The sequence below is a fragment of the Delphinapterus leucas genome, chromosome 3 (assembly GCF_059928025.1).
Source record: "Delphinapterus leucas isolate spDelLeu-1000000601 "Yukka" chromosome 3, BTC_Dleu_Yukka2, whole genome shotgun sequence".
NCBI classification, from domain to species: domain Eukaryota; kingdom Metazoa; phylum Chordata; class Mammalia; order Artiodactyla; family Monodontidae; genus Delphinapterus; species Delphinapterus leucas.
The window spans coordinates 25,985,762-26,010,490 of record NC_143131.1 but is presented as its reverse complement, the minus strand read 5'-3'; the positions used below and the strand labels follow the sequence as shown (position 1 = coordinate 26,010,490).

The 24,729-nt window shown below is 35.0% G+C and overlaps 1 long non-coding RNA gene across 1 annotated transcript in view; it reads left to right on the top strand.

The window, feature by feature from the left end:
* Positions 1-1,427: 1,427 nt before the first annotated feature.
* LOC149749517 (uncharacterized) overlaps positions 1,428-24,729 on the top strand; it is a 211,375-nt gene continuing 188,073 nt past the window's right edge. Inside the window, exon 1 of the long non-coding RNA XR_016392605.1 lies at positions 1,428-2,510. This is a non-coding gene — a long non-coding RNA (uncharacterized LOC149749517). The remainder of the gene's footprint in view (positions 2,511-24,729) is intronic.

Genomic DNA, 24,729 nt, shown 5'->3' with positions numbered 1-24,729 from the left:
GGTATAGACAAATGATGACAAGCTGTGAATCTAAAAACTGTCTTTAACGGTCTATTAGAACAGCTTGAATATTGAGAGTGAAAACATTTACTGATAAAATTTCTAACTCATGCCTTATTGGGGAATGGATGACAGAGGGAACGGACTCCTGGCAATCAGCACACACCAGAGAAAACATAAACAATGAATGTCTTTGCAACCTTTGTCATCTCCTATTTGCTTTACATTTGTCATTGGTTTTTAGTGAATAAGAGCTGTGTTCCAAGAAATCTCTGCAGGTTTCTTCAACTTCTCTCGTCTCTGAGCTTCCGCAACCAACACGTCTGCTTGAACCCATCAGCTGTGGTAAGTGTACATTTAGAGTCTTAAGGGAATCTGCAACTTGAGTGCAGGCAGCACCAAAGTAAAGATCCCACATGGCTTTAATACATTTATACATTTTTAAAATCCCATTCTAGGTAAATTTGTCCCTGAGATCAGTGTATGTGAAATCTCAAGTAAAGCCTTAAACATGTGCTTGAGACACTGGCAACAGATGTGACAATCCAGGGTGAGTCATTCAGTGCCAATTTAGTCAGAGACTGGGAATATCAATGATGTTATGCTTTAATTCAAGTAAATATATTATCTGAGTTACTTTTTCTTAGCAAAGTATCTGTTCAGCTTTTATATAGTTTACTTTGGCTTTAATTTTACAGCCTCCACTCAGTTCCACAGTTACTTAGGTCAACACCATTTTCCCCAAAACTTCTTAAGTGAAGTTATTTCATACTTGTAATATAGTTAGATGTTTTGTCACATTCTGTGTTCCATTGTGGATTCTCCAGAATATCTAAATGAATGTTTTTTTTAATTATGCATATTAAGGTTCACTCTTCGTGCTGTAAATTTCTGTGGGTTTTAACAGATGCACAGTATCATGTATCCACCACTACAGTATCATACAGGGTAGTTTCACTACCCTAAACAATCCTCTGTACTTCACCTATTTAACACTTCTCAGTCCCCAAACACCTGGCAACCACTGACTTTTTAAAATTATCTCTATAGATTTGCCTTTTCCAGAGTGTCATACAATCTTTCATGATTCTTTTTAGACTGGCTCCTTTCACTTAGCAATATGCATTTATAATTTATCCATATCTTTTCATGTTTGGTACCACATTTCTTTTTCTCATGGAATGACATCTCATTGTTGGGATGTACCACACCTGTTTATTCACACCTGTTAAAAGGAGATCTTGGTTGCTTCTGATTTTTGACAATTATGAGTAAAGCTGCTATAAACATTTGCATGAAGGTGTCTTTTAGGATCTTTATCTTTGATTTTCTATAGTTTGAAAATGATATGCCTACATGTAATCTTTTGATATTTATTCTGTTGGATGTTCTCTGAGCTTCCTGGATCTGTGATTTGGTGACTGACACTAATTTGGGGGAAATTCTCAGTCATTATTGTTTAAAACATTTCTTCTGTTATTTTCTGTTGTCTCCTTGTGGTATTCTTATACGTGTATGTTACACCTTTTGTAGTTGTCCCACAGACCTTGGATATTCTAGAGATTCTTTCTTCTGTCATGTCTAGTCTACTAATAACCCCATCAAAGGCTTTCTTCCCATCTCTGTTGCAGTGTTTTGCATTTCTAGTGTTTCTTTTGGGTTCTTTCTTAGGATTTCCATCTCTCTGCTGACATTATCCATCTGTTCCTGCATGCTGTTTATCCATTAGAGCTCTTAACATATTAATTATAGTTCTTTCAAAATCCTGGTATGATCATTCCCAATCCCTGCGATGTGTGGTTCCTTCTATCTCTTGTGTTTTCTTTGCCTTTTACTATGCCTTGTAATTTTTCCTGACAGCCAGATTTGAACAAAGAACTGCTGTAAACAGGCCGTTAGTAATGTGGTGGTAAGGTATGGGGGAAGGGGAAGTGTTCTATAATTCTATACCTATAATTCTGTAATCTCTACTAACTAGTTCTCAGTTGTTTAGTGGGTCAGTGCCTTTGGAGCTTCACGAGTGTTTTTCAGTTTTTGTCTCTCTCCTTAGGTGAATGAGGAAGGCTCAAGTGGGCTAGAGCTGTGTATTCCCCCTCTCCTATGTGGAAGGCTACAGCTGGCTACAGTTGGGTATTTCCCTTCTCCCAGGTGAGCTAGGCTCTGCTAATATAGCAGCCAATTAGACTCTGGTTAATTAATTTCTCCTGAGCGTTGGCCTTGTCAAGTAGAAGAGCCTGCTCTCTGGCATATTTCAAAATGGCTCCTCTTCCCTTCCGGCTGCTGACAGCACAAGGGGATTTTTCTCTGATACTTACTGTGAGAATCCAGTTGAGCTCCTGGAGGTAAAACTCACTAAAGTGTGGGAGCCCCACTATGACTGGGCTCCCCTGGAGTTTTTAACCGTCAGGATTGTCCACACTGAGCCTCCAGCAATTAGACAATTCCAGTTCAGGTTTTCCTGCTCCGGCACTGGTTCCCTTGCCAGTTTCTGCCCGCCAGACTCTGCTCAGGTGAGTCATGACTCTCTGTATTCACTTGTCTGACTTTCCAGTCCTGGAGACAGCAGTTTGCACTGTGTCCTCCCCCTCTGTTATGAATTCAAGAAGAGTTGTTGATTTTCCAGTCTGTTCAGCGTTTTACTGGTTGTTAGGACAGGGTGGTGACTTCCAAGCTTCTTTCATGTAGATCAAAAACCTGAAGTCTGCAGGGGTTTTGTGAATATGTTTTAAAATAAGTTGAGTAAATATCTAGGAGCATGACTGCTGGATTGTGTGGTAAGAGTATGTTTAGCTTTGTAAGAAATTGCCAACTGTCTTCCAAAGTGGCTGAACCTTTTGCATTCTTGCCGTCAGTAAATGAGAGTTCCTGTTGCTCTGCATCCATGTCAGCAATTGGTACTGTTAAAATTTTGTATTTTAAATCTTTCTAATGGTTGTGTAGTGGTATCTATTTGTTGTTTTAATTTGCAGTTCCCTAATGACAAATAATTTTCAGCATATTCCTGTTTATTTGCCATCTGAATGTCCTTTTTGGTGAGGTATCCAGATATTTTGCCTTAATTTTTTTTTTTTTATTGTTGAGTTTTAAAATTTCTTTCTGTATTTTGCCTACAATACCTTTATCAGACATGGGTTTTCCAAATAGCTTATCCCAATCTATGGCTTGTCTTTCTATTCCCTTAAAAGTTTACTTCAGAGCTTAGACATTTTTAATTTTAAAAATCCAACCTACCAAGTTTTTCTTTCATGGAATGCGCTTTTGGTATTGTGTCTAAAAATGTGTCACCAAGTTCAAGGTCACATAGATTGTTCCTTACTTTACTTTCATACTGGTACACCTCAGCATCTTCTTATTTGCAAACTTCCTTTTTAAGCATTGCAATTCAGTAAAAGCCCCCAAACCTGAAGATTTTTAACCTCCTAATTATCTAATCTTTAATTATTGGTTTTTCAGTCTGAACATGATATAATCAAAATATAAAGGACTTTCTACCAAAATAGTTCTATGTTTTTAAACACACTTAAGTTGTTTATAAAGCTTCTCTTCAAAAGCTTAAATATTGATATTTGAAGAGAGGTAGCAAAGAGAAAATTCACACTGCCATGTGGGAACTTTTATTTTATTATTTTGCTGTTCTAGTTTCCCATTAGTAAATTTCACTTTGGTAAATTTTTAAAACCACCACTTATTTTCTTTTCCAGTTTTATTGAGAAATAATTGATGTATATTACTGTATAAGTTTAAGGCACACAGCATGATGGTCTGAATTACATGTATTCTGAAATGATTATCACAGTGGTTTCAGCTGATATCCATCATCTCATATAGCTACAATAAAAAGAAAAGAAATAAGAAAAAAATTCTCATTGTGATAAGAACTCTTAGAATTTACTCTTTTAACAACTCTGAGATATCATACAGCAGTGTTAACTGCTATTAATTTTTTAATAAACATCTCTGTTAATTGAGATGAAGTTTAACACATTCCTGGACACAAGGTGCTGACACAACTTGGAATCCATGTGTCTTTTACATTGACTCTCGTTTCCAAAGGAATTTAACATACGAAAATTCTTATACATTTTGAGTTTGATGTTTTTTAATACGTTATAGATAAATAGACATAATAGATAAATTTTGATAAAAATTGAAGAATCAAAGAAACCCATGTATTCAGTACCCTAGAAACCTCAAACCAAAAGGAAATAGTAAACATGATCACAAAAGGAAATAATATGGAAGGAAAGCACAGGCTTTTATAAGTTGTCCTAGAATCATCTTCTCTTACATTATAACTTTAATGACTTTAAACTCATTTAATCTACATGTATTTAGTCAGCTTTTTTCAGTGATTATAGAACAATCTCTTAAATGATTTATGATTAAAATTGACTAATCTGGACAGGAAAATCTCTTTATATAATAAAAAAGTTCCATGTGAAATACTCTATTTAAATTAAGAGGAACAGTTATGGAAAATTCCTACCACGTAGTGACCTGGCACAATGAAAGTACTCAAATATGTTTACTGAATAAGTTATAAAATGATAATAAAAAGTTAGCAGAGCAAATAAAGATGAATAAATTAGATCCACATTTTTGAGTCTAGATTGACAAGATTATTAATATTTGCTTAATATCATTAGGTACTTGCTGTGTTTCAAGCTTTATTCTAATTACTCCTCCCAACACCCTTATGAGATAGTTGTACTTTATAAGAGCTTTGCCACTTCTGATAAATGTTTGCTTTCTATTTGATTCATATGTATTTCTAAGTTTGACTACAAGCCTATCAATATTTAAGATACTCATACCCATTGCATTGAATTAAAGGATTTGGGTGGCTAATCAAGGACAAGACATATGCTAGGAGGTGGCAGTAGCACACAAGGAGCTGCACTGTGGGCAGCACTCAGACAGGATGCATGTGAGGGGAAATCCCTCACAGCAGGAGACCTCTTAGACACAGCAGCCTAGGCCCACCATCCATAAAGGGAAGAGGACAAATAAATGACTGGGGAAGAGAGCTGGAGAGGAGGCTTAAGTGTCTAGGTGATGCCTGGGTCAGAGAGCTTTCAAAGCCAGCAGGGGCTTGGGATCTTTAAAGGGCCATGGTTTCCCTTATTTATGGCTAGTAGATGTTGGGTGCAGTTTCTTGGGGTTTGCAGAGAAGACTGGCTTCTAAATGACTAAAAGTAGGCCTATTGGGGCTATATTTAAAGCAATTGGATGTGTAAGAATTTGAGTTTAGCACCAGTAGGCTTTTGAGCTAACAGTCTAGACTGCTGTGATGAAGTAAAAACATGGGGGCCACAATAAACAGGGGACATCTTTGGCTCATTTGTATAACACCTATAGAGTAATATCTATTCATTCTTAAATATACAAAATAAAAAAGCATACATATTGCTGATTTTAAGTTGCTTGGGGTATATGTGTGTGTATATACATATAAATGTATATATTGCATGAGCTGTATTTTCAAGCACACGCACACACACACACATGCACGCATAAACCCTAAAACTATTAAATATGTGAACAAAGCTTTCTGCACACACTATCAAGTTTTCCTTAGGGGATTTTTTCCTTGTGTCTTTAGGGTTTAGGCAGTGGTATTAGGCAACTAGGGATGTCATAACAAAATGCCATAGAGTGGATGACTTAAACAACAGAAATGTATTTTCTCACAGTTCTGGAGGCTAGAGGTCAAGGTGATGGCAAGTTTGGCTTCTCCCTGAGACCTCTCTCCTTGGCTTCCTGCCTTCTGTGTCTTCATATGACCTTTTATTTGGTTTCTCTTCTTCTAATAAGAACACCAGTCTTATTGGATTAGGGCCCCATCCTTATGATCTCATTTAACCTTAATTATCTCCATAAAGTCCCTAGTTCCAAATGCAGGCACATTGGATGTTAGGACATCAATGTGTGGATTTAGGGGAGACATAATTCTGTCTATAAGTACACTTTACCTCTGGATTGCAATTTTGTATGATATATGTATTTAGATATAGAGCCAATAATATATGCCCTGCACGATTTCACTATTTTAATTGCATGTGTATTATATACCACATTTTTATTTAAACTTGGACAAGAATTGCAGGTTCATTTGGCTTATGAAATTCAGTTCATTTATAACCTGTTTCACACAGCACTTCAGAACAGAAAATTAACTTTCTTAGCTGAATAAAACCAAAATGGAAACAAAATTTTAGTTCCTAAAAGAGCTTTGTAAATGATTTTGTATTGCACATTTCATTTAATTTATTCCAACCAGGATTAAAATATGTTAAATACTCTTTTTGGTTGTGAAGATATTCACAACTATGAAATGAAGTGGCCATTGTATTCTTAAGAGCTCAACATAATTAAGACTATACTTTATTGAGATCAACCAATTCCATTAAAATATCACTAGAAATGAATAAATTGAAAGGATCCTCAGCGAAATGAGAAGGAATGATTATGAGTTACTGAAATTTGAGCTCTATGAAGGCAGTATTTTGTTGCTGTGGTTTTGTTCATCTATACAAATAGGAGCAAAATCTGGTAGCATTACATTGAAAAATAACTCTATATTAAGTTTACACTTCCCCACAAATATTTGGCAATGTTTAACATTGAATCTTCATGCCAGGAACTTTTCTAGGATTTAGGAATAGATCTCTTAATAAAATAAACTCCCTGCCCTCATAGAACTTCATTCTAGCATAGAGACAGAAAATGATCAAACACTTCCTTTAATTTGGGTTTCCGCTTTAGAGCTAGCCAGTGACCCTGACAGAAGTTTTTAAGTATTCAGTGTATAAAAGTATATCTATAATGTCTGAACTGTAAAGTTCACATACAATAATTGTACCTACAGTTGCTACATTTCAGGGCACTATCATGTCGACCTACTCTATATGACTAAAATAATCAGCAATACAGTTCAGTTGTAGTTTCTAAATGTACTAGTGGTGAACAGAGGACCAAAATGCAAGATGTCATATAAAAGAGTGGTAAAGAAATTAGTTTTTTGCTCTGTTTGACTCAGTTTTCTGCTGCGTACTTACTATGATATGAGACAATGTATTCTCTCTCTACAAAACTCAGGTGTTTCCTTTGTGAAATGAGAGAAATAATTAAAGGATGGCTCTGAGTATTATAGAAGATAATATGTGCATTGTACTTAACATGATACCTGGTATGTAAAATTCATTGAAATTCATGGTAGCTATTACTATTGCTAAAATGCAGATGTGTTGAAGGGGGCAAAAAGATGAGCTTTTTTTTCCATTTGGAGCAAATTTCTTAGATTTCACAACATGGATTAATTATTTTTAAATCAAACATTCCATTAGATATGGGAAATTTCCCATGACTACTATTATGATAGTAATCACCCTAGAAACTGATAACTTAATCTTAGCTGTTTATGTTCAGAAAAAAAAATTGAGAATATTTTGATGTATTGTTTGTTGGGGAGGTTTTTAGTAATTTCAGTTTTCTTGATACATTTGTATTCTCCATGTTTTATATGTGTTATTTTTGAAAAGTAAGAATGTAATTGGAGTGGCAGTTTACAGATAAGCAAGGAAAGGAGGCAGTTAAAAGTTTTTAAATAGTAAAAACTTTATAGTGGAAAAATTGGACAAACACTACCTCAGCCAGGTGGTCAAGGTCAACATCAACAGTGCTAAGTCATGTTCATAATATGTACCCTTGATATGACATGAAAGTGTCACTTTACTTCTATAGTTTTCCTTCCCAAAAATCCCAAACTCCAGTCTAATGAGAAAACATCAGTCAACTCTCAATTTAGGAACAGTCTACAAAATACCTGAACAGTTTTCAAATCTGTCAAGGTCTCCAAAATATACAAACAGCTCACATAGCTCAATATCAAAAAAGAAAAAAAATCAAAAAATGGGCAGAAGACCTAAATAAAAATTTCTCCAAGGAAGACACATAGATGGCCAAAAAGTGCATGAGAAAATGTTCAACATTGCTAATTATTAGAGAAATGCAAATCAAAACTACAATGAGGTATCACCTCACACCAGTCAGGATGGCCATCATCAAAAATTTTACAAACAATAAATGCTGGAGAGGGTATGGACAAAAAGGAACCATTCTACACTCTTGTTTGGAAGGTAAATTGGTACAGCCACTATGGAGAACAGTATGGAGGTTTCTTAAAAAACTAAAAATAGAGTTACCTTATGAGCCTGCAATCCCACTCCTGGGCATATATCCAGAGAAAACTATAATTCAAAAAGAACCAAGCACCCCGATGTTCATTGTAGAACTATTTACAGTAATCAAGACATGGGAGCAATCTAATGTCCACTGACAGATGAATGGATAATGAAGATATGGTGTATATACAATGGAATATTACTCAGCCATAAAAAGAATGAAATAACGCCATTTGCAACAACATGGATGGATTAAATATCATCATACTTAGTGAAGTAAGCCAGACAGAGAAAGACAGTTATCATATGATATTGCTTGTATGTGGAATCTGAAAAAACAAAGATACAATTGAGCTTATTTACAAATGAGAAATAGACCCATAGACATAGAAAACAAATTTATGGTTACCAAAGAGGAAAGGTGAGGAAGAGGAATAAATTAGGAGGTTGGGATTAACATATACATAGTTATATATTTTATATATAAAATAGATAACCAACAAAGACCTAGTGTATAGCACAGGGAGCTATACTCAATATTTTGTAATAACCTATATGGCCAAAGAATCTGAAAAACTATATATATATATATATATATAAGCTTCAGTTTATGTATGTATATAAACTGAATCACTGTTATGTATACCTGAAACTAACATGACATTGTAAATCAACTACACTTCAATAAAATTTTTAAAAATTAAAAAATAAACTTTCAAGGTCATCAGAAGTCAATAAAAGTATGATAATCTGTCACAGCTAAGAGGAGCCTAAGGTGACATTACAACTAAATGTAATGTGGTATCCTCAGTGAGTTCCTGGAAGAGAGAAAAGACATTAAGTAAAAATTAAGCAAATCTGATTAAAGTTTGGAACTTGTTAATAATTATTTAATAATTAACAATTTGGCTTCATTAATTGTGACAAGTGTACCATATTAATGTATGATGCTTTGATAGAGGCTACTGAATATGAACTATTTGGGAACTTTCTGTACCAGCTTCACAATTTTTCTGTAAAACTGTTCTAAAAAATAAAGTTTACTAATATATAATCAAAAAAATTTTTAATTCACATAGTTTGGATAGTTCAATGACAAAATGGTGGTGTTCAAAGAAGAAGTCTTGGAAATAAACACAAAATTAAAAGTCTACTTACAAAATGGATGGAACTATGCATGTAATTTTTCTTTGTAAAAATATCAAAATTTTGGAAATATTTACACAGTCAAAATAAAGGCAAAAGAAAATAAAAGTAAAAGCAGAAGATTTTTAAAAGTCATATCAAATGGATACTGTTGTCTACACTTGGCCAAAATTTTGCATCAAAATTAGTATTTTTATCTTGTGATTTTCTAAATATGTAACAACTGGTAGAACTTAGACCTGGCAAATAAGAGCAGACAGTAGTAAACAGTGCTCATAACTATATAACACCTAAATGTTAGAGTGGTATTTCTAAAACAGAATGTCAGCTCAGCCCAAAGACAAAATGTTTAGATTGAGTACCTGAAGTCTTGCTATGTTACACAATGGGAAGAAAATTATATTACAAAAACAGATACAATGCAAGTTTCCCAGACCAGATAATCTCAACAACTATAAAGCCCTAAATCTATACCAGCCATAAATGTAAAGGAAGGAAGGAAGGAGGGAGGGAGGGGCATCACAGCTCTTCCTGGCCTCACTACCTCACTTGCTGTCACTTGGGACTCCCCTTGCTCTTTGACTATGAAATGTGGTACATACATCTCCTCCTTTGGATAGCTTCCCATGCATCCTTCAAGACCTACTCAAAAATCACTTTTGCCAAGAAGTCTTTCATGAAACTACCAGAAAGAGTTAGCTGTCCCTCATCTGAGCCCCCATAGTATTGTGTTCATTTTGTCACTCCTTCAACAGATACTTAGCAATTACCTACTGTATTCCAGGCCTGTATTTGTATCTCTGTACCATCATTTCCTGAACTCTGACAGCCATGTCTGATTCCCCTGCTAGACTCAGACTAGTGCTTGGTGGTCTCCTCCTAAAATGAATGAGAAAATGGAATCAGCAGTTACTCCTCACAGCCTGCCTTGTTTGAGGTGTGTCCTGTTATAAACCATACGTTACAAATGTGAAAAATGAGACACAAGCATGCAAGGTAACATGTCTGAGGTAATACTGCTGCAAATTTTCTTCTTTAGCCTTTTGATACAATGGATTACATTGATTATTGAATGTTTAGACAGCTTTGAGTACCTGGGATAATCCTAGTTGGTTATGGAGTACATTCTTTCTATACATCTTTGGATGCAGTGAGCTATAATTTTGGTTAGGATTTTTGCAGCTACCCATGAGATATATCAGACTGTAGTTTTCTTGTCTTTTTCTGGTTTTGTTATTGGGGTAATTCTGGTCTCAAAGAATGAGTGAGGAAGTGTGCCCTCTGTTTTCTGGAGGATACTAAAGAGATTTGGGATCATTTCTTTCTTAAATGATTGGTAGAGTTCACTAGTGAAAAAATCTGGGCCTGGTGCTTTCTCTTCTGGAAGGATAATTATTGTTTGAATTTCTGTAATAGATATGGGCCTATTAAGATGACCTATTTCTCCTTGTGTCAGTTTTGGTATGATGTGTCTTTCAAGCATTAGTCCATTTCATTCAAATTGTCAAATTTGGGATCATACAGTTTTTCATAATAGTCTATTATATTTTTAAATGATGGTCCCTCTTTCATTTCTGGTGTTGGTAACTTATGTCTTTATATTTATTCTTAGCCTGGCTCGAAGTTTATAGATTATATTAATGTTTTCAAAGAACCACCTTTTTGTTTCATTAATTTTCTCATTGTCTCTATTGATATTTCTCTATTTCTTATTTTAAAATTCATTAATATCTGCTTTAAGTTTGTTATTTTTTCTTTCTTTTGGTTTATACTGCTCTTCTTTCTCTAGTATCCTAAGGTGAAAGCTTACATTTTTGGTTTTAGATCTTTATTTTTCTAAAAAATATCCATTCAATGCTATAAATTTCCCTCTAAGCATTGCTTTCACTGCATCTCATAAATTTTGATAGGTTTTATTTGAATGTTCACTAAGTTCAAATTATTTTTAATATCTCTTGGCATTTCTTTTTTGACCCATGTGTTATTTACAAATGTGTTGTTTGTTTAATCTCCAAATACTTTGGGATTCTCTAGCCACTTTTCTGTTACTGATTTCTAGTTTAGTTCCATTGTGTTCTGAGAGCATACTTTGGATGATTTCAATTCTTTTAAATGTGTTTGAGGTGTGTTTCATGTCCCTGAATGTGATGTATCTTGGTGAATGTTCCATGTGAACTTGAGAGGAATGTGCAGTTGACTCTTAAATAACATGGGTTTGAACTGGGCAGGTCCACTCATACCTGGATTGTTTTTAAGAAATATATAGTCAGCCCTTCAAATTCTTGGGTTTCGCATCTGTGGATTCAATCAACTTGGATTAAAATTTCCACTCATTTTACTACTACATTTTATATGAGGGACTTGAGCATCAGCAGATTTTGGTATATGCAGGGTCTCCTGGGACCAAACCCCCTCAGATACCAAGGGATGACTGTATTCTTCTGCTGTTGGGTAAGTATTTTATAAATGTCAATTAGATACAGTTGATAATGATGGTGGTTCAGTTCAACTGTACGCTCACTGATTTTCTGTAAGCAGAATCTGTCAATTACTGATAGAGGTCTGTTGAGATCTCCAACTATAATAATAGAGTTGTTTATTTCATCTTGCTATTCTGTTTTTGCCTCACTTATTTTGGTACTTTGCTGTTATGCACATACACATTAAGGATTAAGTCTTCTTAAAAAATTGACCCCTTTATCGTTATGTAATGCCTCTCTCTATCCCTGATAATTTTCCTTGTTTGAAGTCTGCTTTGCCTGAAATTGATATAGCTACTCCAGCTTTCCCTTCATTAGTGTTAGTGTGGTATAGTTTTCTTCATCACTTTACTTATAATCTATGTCTTTCTTTTTAAAGTGGGTTTCTTGCAGACAACATATAGTCAGTTGTTTTTTTATCCCTTCTGTCATTTTCTGTTTTAATTTTTTATAGTTGCATTTAATCCATTCACATTTAAAGTGATTATGTGTATAGTTGGATTAATCTCTCCCCTTTCTGTACTGTTCTCTATTCATTGCACTTATTTCTTTTTTTTTTTTAATATTCTATCCTTTTTCTGCCTTATCTGGTTTAATTAGGCATTTTAGATGATTCTGTTTTCTCTCATTTCTTAACAAATCAGTTATACTTCTTTTTAAAAAATGATTTTAGTGGTTGTCCTAAGGATGGCAACATGTATTTACAACATGTATTTATAAGTCCACTTCCGAATAGGTCTATATTATTTTATGAGTGTGTAGGTACCTTAAAATATTTCATATTCATCCCTTCTAACATTGATGTCACTCATTTCACTTATCAATAAGCTATACTCACCCAATATATTGTTGCTGTTGTTAGTTTGAACACTTATATATTAAATCAAGTAAGAAAAAGAAAAATAAAAGGGTTTATTTTACCTTTATGTGTTCCCTCTCTAATGCTCTTCATTTCTTTACGTAGATCTCAGTTTCTAACCTGCATCATTTTCTTTCTCTAAACTTAAAAAAAATTAAACTTCTTTAAACATTTTTTGAAAGGCAGATCAGATCTACTGGTAAAAAATTCCTCATTTTTGTTCATAAGTCTTTATTTCGCTTTTTTTTTTTTAACATCTTTATTGGGGTATAATTGCTTTACAATGGTGTGTTAGTTTCTGCTTTATAACAAAGTGAATCAGTTATACATTTACATATGTCCCCATATCTCTTCCCTCTTGCGTCTCCCTCCCTCCCACCCTCCCTATCCCACCCCTCCAGGCGGTCACAAAGCACACAGCCAATATCCCTGTGCCATGCGGCTGCTTCCCACTAGCTATCTACCTTACGTTTGTTAGTGTATATATGTCCATGCCTCTCTCTCGCCCTGTCACAGCTCGCCCTTCCCCCTCCCCATATCCTCAGGTCCGTTCTCCAGTAGGTCTGTGTCTTTATTCCTGTCTTACCCCTAGGTTCTTTATGACATTTTTTTGGTTAAATTCCATATATATGTGTTAGCATACAGTATTTGTCTTTCTCTTTCTGACTTACTTCACTCTGTATGACAGACTCTAGATCTATCCACCTCATTACAAATAGTTCAATTTTGTTTCTTTTTATGGCTGAGTAATATTCCATTGTATATATGTGCCACATCTTCTTTATCCATTCATCCAGTGATGGGCACTTAGGTTGTTTCCATCTCCGAGCTATTGTAAACAGAGCTGCAATGAACATTTTGGTACATGACTCTTTTTGAATTTTGGTTTTCTCAGGGTATATGCCCAGTAGTGGGATTGCTGGGTCATATGGTAGTTCTATTTGTAGTTTTTTAAGGAACCTCCATACTGTTCTCCATAGTGGCTGAACCAATTCACATTCCCACCAGCAGTGCAAGAGTGTTCCCTTTTCTCCACACCCTCTCCAGCATTTATTGTTTCTAGATTTTTTGATGATGGCCATTCTGACTGGTGTGAGAAGATATCTCATGGTAGTTTTGATTTGCATTTCTCTAATGATTAATGACATTGAGCATTCTTTCATGTGTTTGTTGGAAATCTGTATATTTTCTTTGGAGAAATGTCTCTTTAGGTCTTCTGCCCATTTTTGGGTTGGGTTGTTTGTTTAATTGGTATTAAGCTGCATGAGCTGCTTGTAAATTTTGGAGACTACTCCTTTGTCAGTTGCATCAATTGCACATATTTTCTCCCATTCTCACGGTTGTCTTTTCGTCTTCTTTATGGTTTCTTTTGCTGTGCAAAATATTTTAAGTTTCATTAGGTCCCATTTGTTTATTTTTGTTTTTATTTCCATTACTCTAGGAGGTGGGTCTAAAAGGATCTTGCTGTGATTTATGTCATAGAGTGTTCTCTCTCTGTTTTCCTCTAAGAGTTTTATAGTTTCTGGCCTTACATTTAGGTCTTTAATCCATTTTGAGTTTATTTTTGTGTATGGTGTAAGGGAGTTTTCTACTTTCATTCTTTTACATGTAGCTGTCCAGTTTTCCCAGCACTACTTATTGAAGAGGCTGTCTTTTCTCCATTGTATATTCTTGCCTCCTTTATCAGAAATAAGGTGACTATATGTGCATGGGTCACCTCTGGGCTTTCTATCCTGTTCCATTGATCTTGATTTCTGTTTTCGTGCCAGTACCATACTGTCTTGACTACTGTAACTTTGAGTATTGTCTGAAGAAGGGAGCCTGATTCCTCCAGCTCCATTATTCTTTCTCAAGGTTGCTTTGGCTATTTGGGGTCTTTTGTGTTTCCATATAAATTGTGAAATTTTTTGTTCTAGTTCTGTGAAAAATACCATTAGTAGTTTGATAGGGATTACATTGAATCTGTAGATTGCTTTGAGTAGTAGAGTCATTTTCGCAATGTTGATTCTTCCAATCTAAGAACATGGTTTATCTCTCCAACAGTTTGTATCATCTTTAATTTCTTTCATCAGTGTCTTATAGTTTTCTTCATACAGCTCTTTTGTTTCCTTAGGTAGGTTTTTTCCTAGGTATTTTATTCTTTTTGTTGCAGTGGTAATTGGGAATGTTTCCTTAATTTCACTTACAGATTTTCTATCATTAGTGTATAGGAATGCAAGAGATTTCTGAGCATTAATTTTGTATCCTGCTACTTTACCAAACTCATTGATTAGCTCTAGTAGTTTTCTGGTAGCATCTTTAGGGTTCTCTGTGTATAGTATAATGTCATCTGCAAACAGTGACAGTTTTACTGCTTCTTTTCCAATTTGGATTCCTTTTATTTCTTTTTCTTCTTAGATTGCTCTGGTTAAAACTTCCAAAACTATGTTGAATAAGAGTGGTAAGAGTGGGCAACCTTGTCTTGTTCCTGATCTTAGTGGAAATGCTTTCAGGTTTTCACCATTGAGGACAATGTTGGCTGTGGGTTTTTCATATATGGCCTTTAATATTTTGAGGTAAGTTCCCTCTATGCCTGCTTTCTGCAGGGTTTTTTATCGTAAATGGGTGTTGAATTTTGTCAAAGGCTTTTCTGCATCTATTGAGGTGATCCTACTTTTTTTCCCTCATTTTGTTAATATGATTTATCACATTGATTGATTTGCGTACATTGAAGAATCCTTGCATCCCACTCGATCATGCTTTATGATCCTTTTAATGTGCTGTTGGATTCTGATTGCTAGTATTTTGTTGAGGATTTTTGCATCTAAATTCCTTAGTGGTATTGGCCTGTAGTTTTCTTTTTTTGTGAAATCTTTGTCTGGTTTTGGTATCAGGGTGATGGTGGCCTCATAGAATGAGTTTAGGAGTGTTCCTCCTTCTGCTATATTTTGGAAGAGTTTGAGAAGGAGAGGTGTTAGCTCTTCTCTAAATGTTTGATAGAATTCGCCTGTGAAGCCATCTGGTCCTGGGCTTTTGTTTGTTGGAAGATTTTTAATCACAGTTTCAATTTCAGTGTTTGTGATTGGTCTGTTTATATTTTCTATTTCTTCCTGGTTCAGTCTCAGAAGGTTGTGCTTTTCTAAGAATTTGTCCATTTCTTCCAGGTTGTCCATTTTATTGGCATATAGTAGCTTCTAGTAATCTCTCATGATCCTTTATATTTCTGCAGTGTCAGTTGTTACTTCTCCTTTTTCATTTCTAATTCTATTGATTTGAGTCTTTTCCCTTTTCTTTCTTCATGAGTCTGGCTATTGTTGATCAATTTTGTTTATCTTCCCAAAGAACAAGGTTTTTTGTTTTATTGATCATTTTAATTGATCTATTGTTTCCTTCATTTTTTTTTCATTTACTTCTGATTTGATCTTTATGATTTCTTTCCTTCTGCTAACTTTGGGGTTTTTTTTTTTTTGTTCTTCCTTCTCTAATTTCTTTAGGTGTAAGTTTAGGTTTCTTATTTGAGATGTTTCTTCTTTCTTGTGGTAGGATTGTATTGCTATAAGCTTCCCTCTTAGAACTGCTTTTGCTACATCCCATAGGTTTTAGGTCATCGTGTTTTCATTGTCATTTGTTTCTAGGTATTTTTTTATTTCCTCTTTGATTTCTTCAGTGATCTCTTGTTTAGTTAGTAGTGTATTGTTTAGCCTCCAAGTGTTTGTATTTTTTATAGATTTTTTTCCTGTAATTGATATCTAGTCTCATAGCATTGTGGTTAGAACAGATACTTGATATGATTTCAATTTTCTTAAATTTACCAACGCTTGATTTGTGACCCAAGATATGATCTATCTTGGAGAATGTTCCCTGAGCACTTGAGAAGAAAGTGTATTCTGTGGTTTCTGGATGGAATGTCCTATAAATATCAATTAAGTCCATCTTGTTTAATGTATCATTTAAGGCTTGTGTTTCATTCATTATTTATTTTCATTTTGGATCATCTGTCCATTTGTGAAAGTGGGGTGTTAAAGTGCCCTACTTTTATTGTGTTACTGTCGATTTTCCCTCTTATGGCTGTTAACATTTGCCTTATGTATTGAGGTGCTCCTATGTTGGGTGCATAAATATTTACAATTGTTATATCTTCTTGTTGGATTCATCCCTTGATCATTATGTAGTGTGCTTCTTTGTCTCTTGTAATAGTCTTTATTTTAAAGTCTATTTTGTCTGATATGAGAACTGCTACTCCAGCTTTCTTTTGATTTCCATTTGCATGGAATATCTTTTTCCATCCCCTCACTTTCAGTCTGTACGTGTCCCTCAGTCTGAAGTGGGTCTCTTGTAGACAGCATATATATGGGTCCTGTTTTTGTATACATTCAGCCAGTCTAAGTCTTTTGGTTGGAGCATTTAAACCATTTACATTTAAGGTAGTTATTGATATGTATGTTCCTATTACCATTTTCTTAATTGTTTTGGGTTTGTTATTGTAGGTGTTTTCCTTCTCTTGTGTTTCTTGCCTAGAGAAGTTCCTTTCACATTTTTTGTAAAGCTGGTTTGTTGGTGCTGGATTCTCTTAGATTTTGGTGGTCTGTAAAGGTTTTAATTTCTACATTAAATCTGAATGAGATTCTTGCTGGGTAGAGTAATCTTGGTTGTATGTTTTTCCCTTCCATCACTTTAAATATGTCATACCACTCCCATCTGGCTTGCAGAGTTTCTGCTGAAAGATCAGCTGTTAACCTTATGGGGATTCCCTTGTATTTATTTGTTGCTTTTCCCTTCCTGCTTTTAATATATTTTCTTTGTATTTAATTTTTGATAGTTTAATTAATATGTGTCTTGGCGTGTTTCTCCAATAGTAAACTATCAGACTCTCTGTGCTTCCTGGACTTGACTATTTCCTTTCCCATATTAGGGAAATTTTAAACTATAATCTCTTCAAATATTTTCTCAGTCCCTTTCTTTTTCTCTTCTTCTTCCAGGACTCCTATAATTCAAATGTTGGGGCATTTAATATCCCACAGGTCTCTGAGACTGTCCTCAATTCTTTCCATTTTTTTTCTTTTTTCTGCTCTGCAGTAGTTATTTCCACTGTTTTATCTTCTGGGTCACTTATCTGTTATTCTTCCTCAGTTATTCTACTATGAATTCCTTCTAGAGAATTTTATTCTCATTTATTGTGTTGTTCATCATTGTTTGGTCTTTAGTTCTTCCAGGTCCTTGTTAAGTGTTTCTTGTGTTTTCTGCATTCTATTTCCAAGATTTTGGATCATCTTTGCTGTCATTACTCTGAATTGTTTTTCAGGTAAACTGCCTATTTCCTTTTCCTTTGTTTGGTCTGGTGGGTTTTTACCTTGCTCCTTCACCTGCCTCGTATTTCTGTGTCTCCTCATTTTGCTTAACTTACTGTTTGCGATCTCCTTTTCACAGGCTGCACGTTCGTAGTTCCTTTTGTTTTTGGTGTCTGCCCCCAGTGGGTAAGGTTAGTTCAGTAGATTGTGTAGGCTTCCTGGTAGATGTTACTGGTGCCTGTGTTCTGGTGTATGAGGCCGAATCTTGTCTTTCTGGTGGGTAGGACCACATCCAGTGGTGTGTTTTGGTGTCTTATATAAGACCTTATTATAATTTTAGGCAGCCTCTGTGCTAATGGGTGGGGTTGTGTTTCTGTCTTGCTAGTTGTTTGTCATAGGGAGGCCAGCACTGTAGCTTGCTGGTTGTTGAATGGATCTAGGTCTTAGCATTGAGATGGAGATCTCTGACAGCTTTCGCCATTTGATATTACATGGAGCCGGGAGGTCTCTCGTGGACCAGTGTCCTGAACTCGGCTCTTCCACCTCAGAGGCTCAGGCCTGACACCCAGCCAGAGCACCAAGACCCTGTCAGCCACACATCTGAGAAGAAAAGGGAGGGAGGGAGGGAGGGAGGGAGGGAGGGAGGGAGAGAGGGAGAGAGGGAGAGAGGGAGAGAGGGAGAGAGGGAGAGAGAGAGAGAGAGAGAGAGAGAGAGAGAGAGAGAGAGATATCCATCTCTTATTGGTTCTCTTACTCTGGAGAACCCTGAATAATACAGTAGGTTTTTGTAGTAGGAGCTTCTTCTGTAGGAGTTTTGATGAACTTCATGCTCAAGGATGTCCTTGTCTGTCATTACTGTTTAGTATTCAAAACATGACCTCTTTGTGTGGCCGTGGCTCTACATCTCAGGTTTAGTGTGATTGTAACTCTGTTGTCCTGCATGCTATAGGCCTTGCCTTCTGAAGTAACGATTCACTTTTAATACTATGCTATTTTGGAATATTGTTTTCTGAGATCTATTTACTTTGGATCCATTTACCCCTGGCATCTAAGCAATCTTTCTGTGGGATTCCTAGTGCCTCTATCTTCTCAGCATGGATTATGTCCTCAGCAGCTTTCCTTCAGGGTAGGTCTTTGTCTTTCTGAAAAAGACTATTCGTAGTACATTGAGTGATTCCTGGGGATTTAGGCTGTCATGGTTTGATTTCCTCTTTGCCCCAGTGTGCTTCCCTGGGTCTTTTTTTTTTTACATGTGTCAGAAACCTGGAGCCTGCAAGTTCTTCTTACAGTATTGAAGATTGTTTTAGATTCTTTTGAAATCAAGTTTTTGTTTGTTAATTCTGGGTTCCATGACCTGTATAGTCCCTCAGTGTTCACCTATGTCTTCTCTGCTACCACTGGGCAGCAGCTGACCAAGCAGGGATCTGATGCTGTGGAACAGTCTGGCCACACATTCACCCTCAGTGGTTCTTAGAGGATCTGGCCATATAGCTTCAGTGAATGTGTCATCTGTGAATTACTTATTTTTCTATCTCTTTTGATCTTTTATAAAAAGGTTTGGGGGGATTTAAAGATTGCTGCAGTGATGGTGCTGTTGTCAGTGGCTTATAAATAATTTTAGATCTCTTTTGATAATATTGACGTTATTCATTTTAGAAAATCCATGAAATTTATTATATATTTATATAGATTATATATAAACTTAGGCATATATTTATAAATTGTCATATGTTAGTTATGAATTATATATTATACAGTATGCATCATTCATAATACAACATTTTGTTAAATGTTAAATAATTTAACACACAACCTATGTTAAATAATTTAAATATGATTAATAATATCCAATAGCATTTTATACAATTTTATATTGACCTTACAATAATGTAATATATTTAATATCTGCACTCCCTCATTAGGCCATAAGCCATTTGAGAACTGAAATTTTATTTTATGAATCTTTATAACAAGTGACTAAAAACAATACTTGGTATGTATTAGCAATTAAAATATAATTTTTAAAGTGTTACAGTTCAAATTTGGAACATCTTATTACTTAAACATCACATTTTTCAACTGTCAACCTAAAACCTAAGAATAAATCAACAGTCATGTGCTGGAAAAATGAGTAATAAAAAAATTACAGGGAACACCATCAAAACATATTACATAAAAATAAATATTCAGATTTCACATATGAATCCCCATAGTTGAATTGATTTTGTATATATGCCCATGATATTTAATCACTCCTGTATATAAGACTAAAGTTTTCTGAAGAATTTCTAAAATAGCATATGAGATCAAAACATCTAAACTTTCATAGAGCAATTTTTTGCACAGATATTTACTTGCTAAGATACAGTAGCAGAGGAAATGTGACACTCATTGTTCTCTCCAAATTTTCACTTTAAATATATTTTGGGGGCTTCCCTGGTGGCGCAGTGGTTGAGAGTTCGTCTGCCGATGCAGGGGACACGGGTTCGTGCCCCAGTCCAGGAAGATCCCACATGCCGCGGAGCGGCTAGGCCCATGAGCCATGGCCACTGAGCCTGCGTGTCCAGAGCCTATGCTCCGCAATGGGAGAGGCCAAAACAGTGAGAGGCCCACGTACTGCAAAAAAAAAAATAATAATAATAATAATAAAAGTAAATATATTTTGGGGGTGGTGGTGGTAGAAAATAAATGTTTAACTTAGTGAAATATTTTCCTGTATATCATGTTACACCCAGTAAATTTGTAACACATTAGCCGAAGCTTCCTTAACGGAGTGCAGTTTGGGGAAGATGATATTTTGATAGAAAAAACATCCTGTATCTTACACAAAATTGATATTTTCTTCTAATTGATTACTAATATTTTTCTCAGTGTATATGGTAAATCAGTCCCTTAAATCCTATAATCTATATTAAATTTTTTCCTGAGGAAATTATACTTTACATAACCATTTTAATGTGTTCCTTCACATCTTTGAAAGTGTATATCAGATTCGACTTTCCACTTCTGTAGTTCCCCACTATCTGATAGCTGTTTTTTTCCAGCATCACACCATATTATTCTAATCCAGAAAGTTTGAAAGAAACATTTATAAATAGAACTCTCTTGAATATGTTTGCAATTTTTAGTACAAGTACTTTTGAAATTTACAGGTAAAAACTTCTGTAGACAAGTCTTTCCCATTCTTGGAGGACAAACCCTAGCACATTTTCAACAATTTATTTGACTTTCACTGCCTATTTTTTCCAAGCAGTCAATTTCTCTTTTTCTGCAGAGTCTGTGAATAGGACTACATTGTCAATTGAGAGGTGGCACAGATTTCCCTGGTTAGCTGCCCCCTTGCTCTTTTTCCAGTGCTGTCTCCAGAGAGAAATGACTCTAGGCCTCAGTAAAGAAAACACTCTCTGACAAATTGTTCCATCCACGTAGGAAGAGGACGGTAAGTGTCCATATGCAAACCTCCATTCGACTTCCTTCTACCTAATCGAGTTTGTGCTTTGTGTGACTGCACAAACCATTCTAGAATTCACAGAAGTATTTGAAAGAGAATGAACTTTCAGGGGCCAAAAGGATGGCCATTGGCTTCTATATGTGAAATTTGTTGGGCAGATGAAGATCATCTTTGGTACTCTGGTGTTAATTATTTCAAATTATATTTGTGGAACTTTGTTTTTTCTTTTCTTTCTCTCCATTTTGTGCATGCCTAAATGTCCAGGCAATATCAAAATATATCCTAATGAAAGAAGAGCAATAGTTACTTAGTAGAGAGAGGTAAGAAGTAATATAGAAACATCAATTTAAAAGAAAAGTCCTAGGGCCCATTTTGCTCAAAGCTAAGCCTATGTGAGTCTTTCTCTGTCATTTATCTCTCTCACAGAGGCTTACCTGTCTGTGAACAGGCACTGAGCATACTTAATGTAAACACAAGGTATTGTGTGACCTTCCCTGGTGGGTTTTTATTTTATATATCATTATAAATGAGCAATAAAATATATTGCTATTTAAAACACTAAGAATAGTGAATTTACAATGGGGCACTTGCAAAAGAAGAGGGCATCAATTCTCCAAACCCACCTATAAAATCTGTTAGTAACGACAGCCTTGATAATAGAAGTACATCAGAGGTTTTTGCTACTCAGGATTGTTGTTGAGTTGGTCTTTTTGGTAGAGTCTCATGGTTTGTGTTTCACATCAGTGTCTTAGTTTTTGTTCCTCGATAGTACACAAGAGAAATATATGTGTCTAAGGATTATACCCTTGCTTCAGATTCGATCTGCTCAATTTTCCACTGCTAGTATTGAAATTTCTGGGCTTTCTCTGATGGTTTAAGATGAGTACTTCATGCTTCTTAAATGTATATAAAGCATCTGCAGTATATTTCTCTAATATTGTGGTCTTTTTTTGAACCTATCACTATTAGAAAATACATAGCATGTTATAATTATATAATAACTAACATTTTTGATCCCGTGGTATTTGGCTTTGAGTTTTAGGAGATCATAAAATGCTTTGAAACAGGAGTAGATTTTCTTGTTTGTCATTAAGGTTTGATGGTTATTGACAAAGCAAACTTTATATTGTAAATTCTCTTGAAAGTGACAAACAACAAAATTTAGGTTTATAAATTCAGAGTAATCAACTCTCATCTTAAAGCAACACCACTGTTGACTAGCTAACAAATATGCTAAAGCACCCTCACAAAATCCCATATTCATTATTCCTCCTGGAAATCGCTTGGGTGATATTCATTTGGCCGATTTAAGAGTTTACTTACATGATTTTTGAGTCAAATGATTTTTATTTTGTTAAAAGTATTATGAACAGAGTGGTAAAAGTCATCTAGGACCTATAATGGTAAATGTATATATCAAATAATATTGTTTTACTGGAAAAACAATCTATACAGAATAGCTGTGGACCCAAGAATCTCATTTTTATGTACATAAAGAAGGTCTAACAATTTCTCACCATTTTACTGTAGGAAGCATGGTAACTTACACATGTCTTTATGTTAACTGGATCTACTTTTAGAAGAAATTAAAAACCAACCCATTTATCCAGTTTAAATGCTAACAACGCCCTCATTGGACATCATTATTATAGTACACCTGAATCCTACTGACACAGTATAAACCTATACGTCCTTGATAAGTGTTTCATATTCAGTCTTCTATACTTCTTGAAAGTATAAAAGTGGCTACACATAAGACAAATAAAAGTATCTATTACTCCAGGAATATTCTTAAAGCAATGGTTCCATGTATGTGGGTCAGTCTACTGAGTTTAAATTTTGATTTCACCCATTATTAAGTGTGTCATCTTGGAAAATTCACATGACTTCTTAAAATATCAGCTTCTTAATCTATAAAATTAGGTAAATCTAGTACTTAATTCCTGCATTATTGTAAAGGTTAAATATGGTAGAGTATATAACATTATTAGAACAAATCTAAGTGCATGGAGAACACACAATAAGTAATAATTTCTGAGCTTGTTCAGGCATTGGCTATGCTTTTCTTTCCAGGACCAAGACAATTACCAAATGGGACTCAAAGCTCTGTTATTTTTTAGAGCTAAGAAAAATTCTAGTAGAGATTTGCTGAAAAGATAGTGTCAGAAGCTCATTTTACCATTTTGGTATCATTTCTTTGGCACAGGGAAGTTGATTCTTTCCTCACATGCACCTAACATACCTTGTTTGCCTTTTGAACATTTATGCTGCTATTAAACATCAAAAATTCTATCACATGAAAATGCCTTCCTGGGAGGGTGTGCTGTTACTGTTGAATCATCTGTCTGTGGTATCATTAGGTACAAAAGCTTTGAAGTAAGACCTACAGCCAAAATTCTCACAGATGTTGCATGAAAACAGATTTCAAAAAGGATCTCTGTGCTCTTTCACAGGCAGGTAAACATCTGTGAGAGAGAAAAAAGAAAGCAGGAGAGACAGAGAGAAACTCACTTAAAGGCTTAACTTTGAACAAAACAGGCCTTAGGCCTTTTCTTTCAAATTGATGTCTCTATTTATATGACTTCCTGCCCCTCTACTAGGTAACAATTGAAGTCTCACTTTGTGGAGTAATTTACATTGACCTCTTCCTTAGCCCTCAATAGTTCTTTTTAAAGTGAGGTTTGTTTTCCCTAATGAGGATCAGCTGTGAGCAGGGGCGGCCAAAATAAAATAAATTCCCTTTAACAAGCTGTGCCTCTGCTTAGGCTGAAATTTGGAGAAGAGGAGAGGCCAAGAATACATAAAAGATATCGAGCCTGCTGGTCAACATTGAAGATCCTATAAATGCAATGTATTTAGACTCACCACATTTTTCTTTATTAAGGAATTATTATATTCCAAACACTAGAGCTACAAAATGAGGATAAACAAAGCCATGAAAAGAATGACTATCTTTGGTAGCTCTTGGGCCATAAATTAAACTTTCTCTATTTTTAATAAGTGTACAAAATTTAGATCAAGGTTCACTTTATTAAAATTATTTGTTTTTCTTTGTCTTTTCGTTTTATCAACTAGTGGTTTAGAAGTACTCATGCCATCACAAAATGAAGAACAAGAAAACAAAACTACAAATTAGAAAGGGTCAATCTATCAGGATTATAGCTTGATCTCTCAAAGCCTAGAGCTTACTAAAACCTCAAAATAATTTCATCAAACAATGTTATAACTGGAGATAAACAGCCCAGTTTTCTTTAAGTTTTCAAGTCTCTTGTCTTCTATTATTAGTCATATGATTTATTTTTCAAAAAACAAGGATCTATCAAATTGTGCCACTAAATCTCTT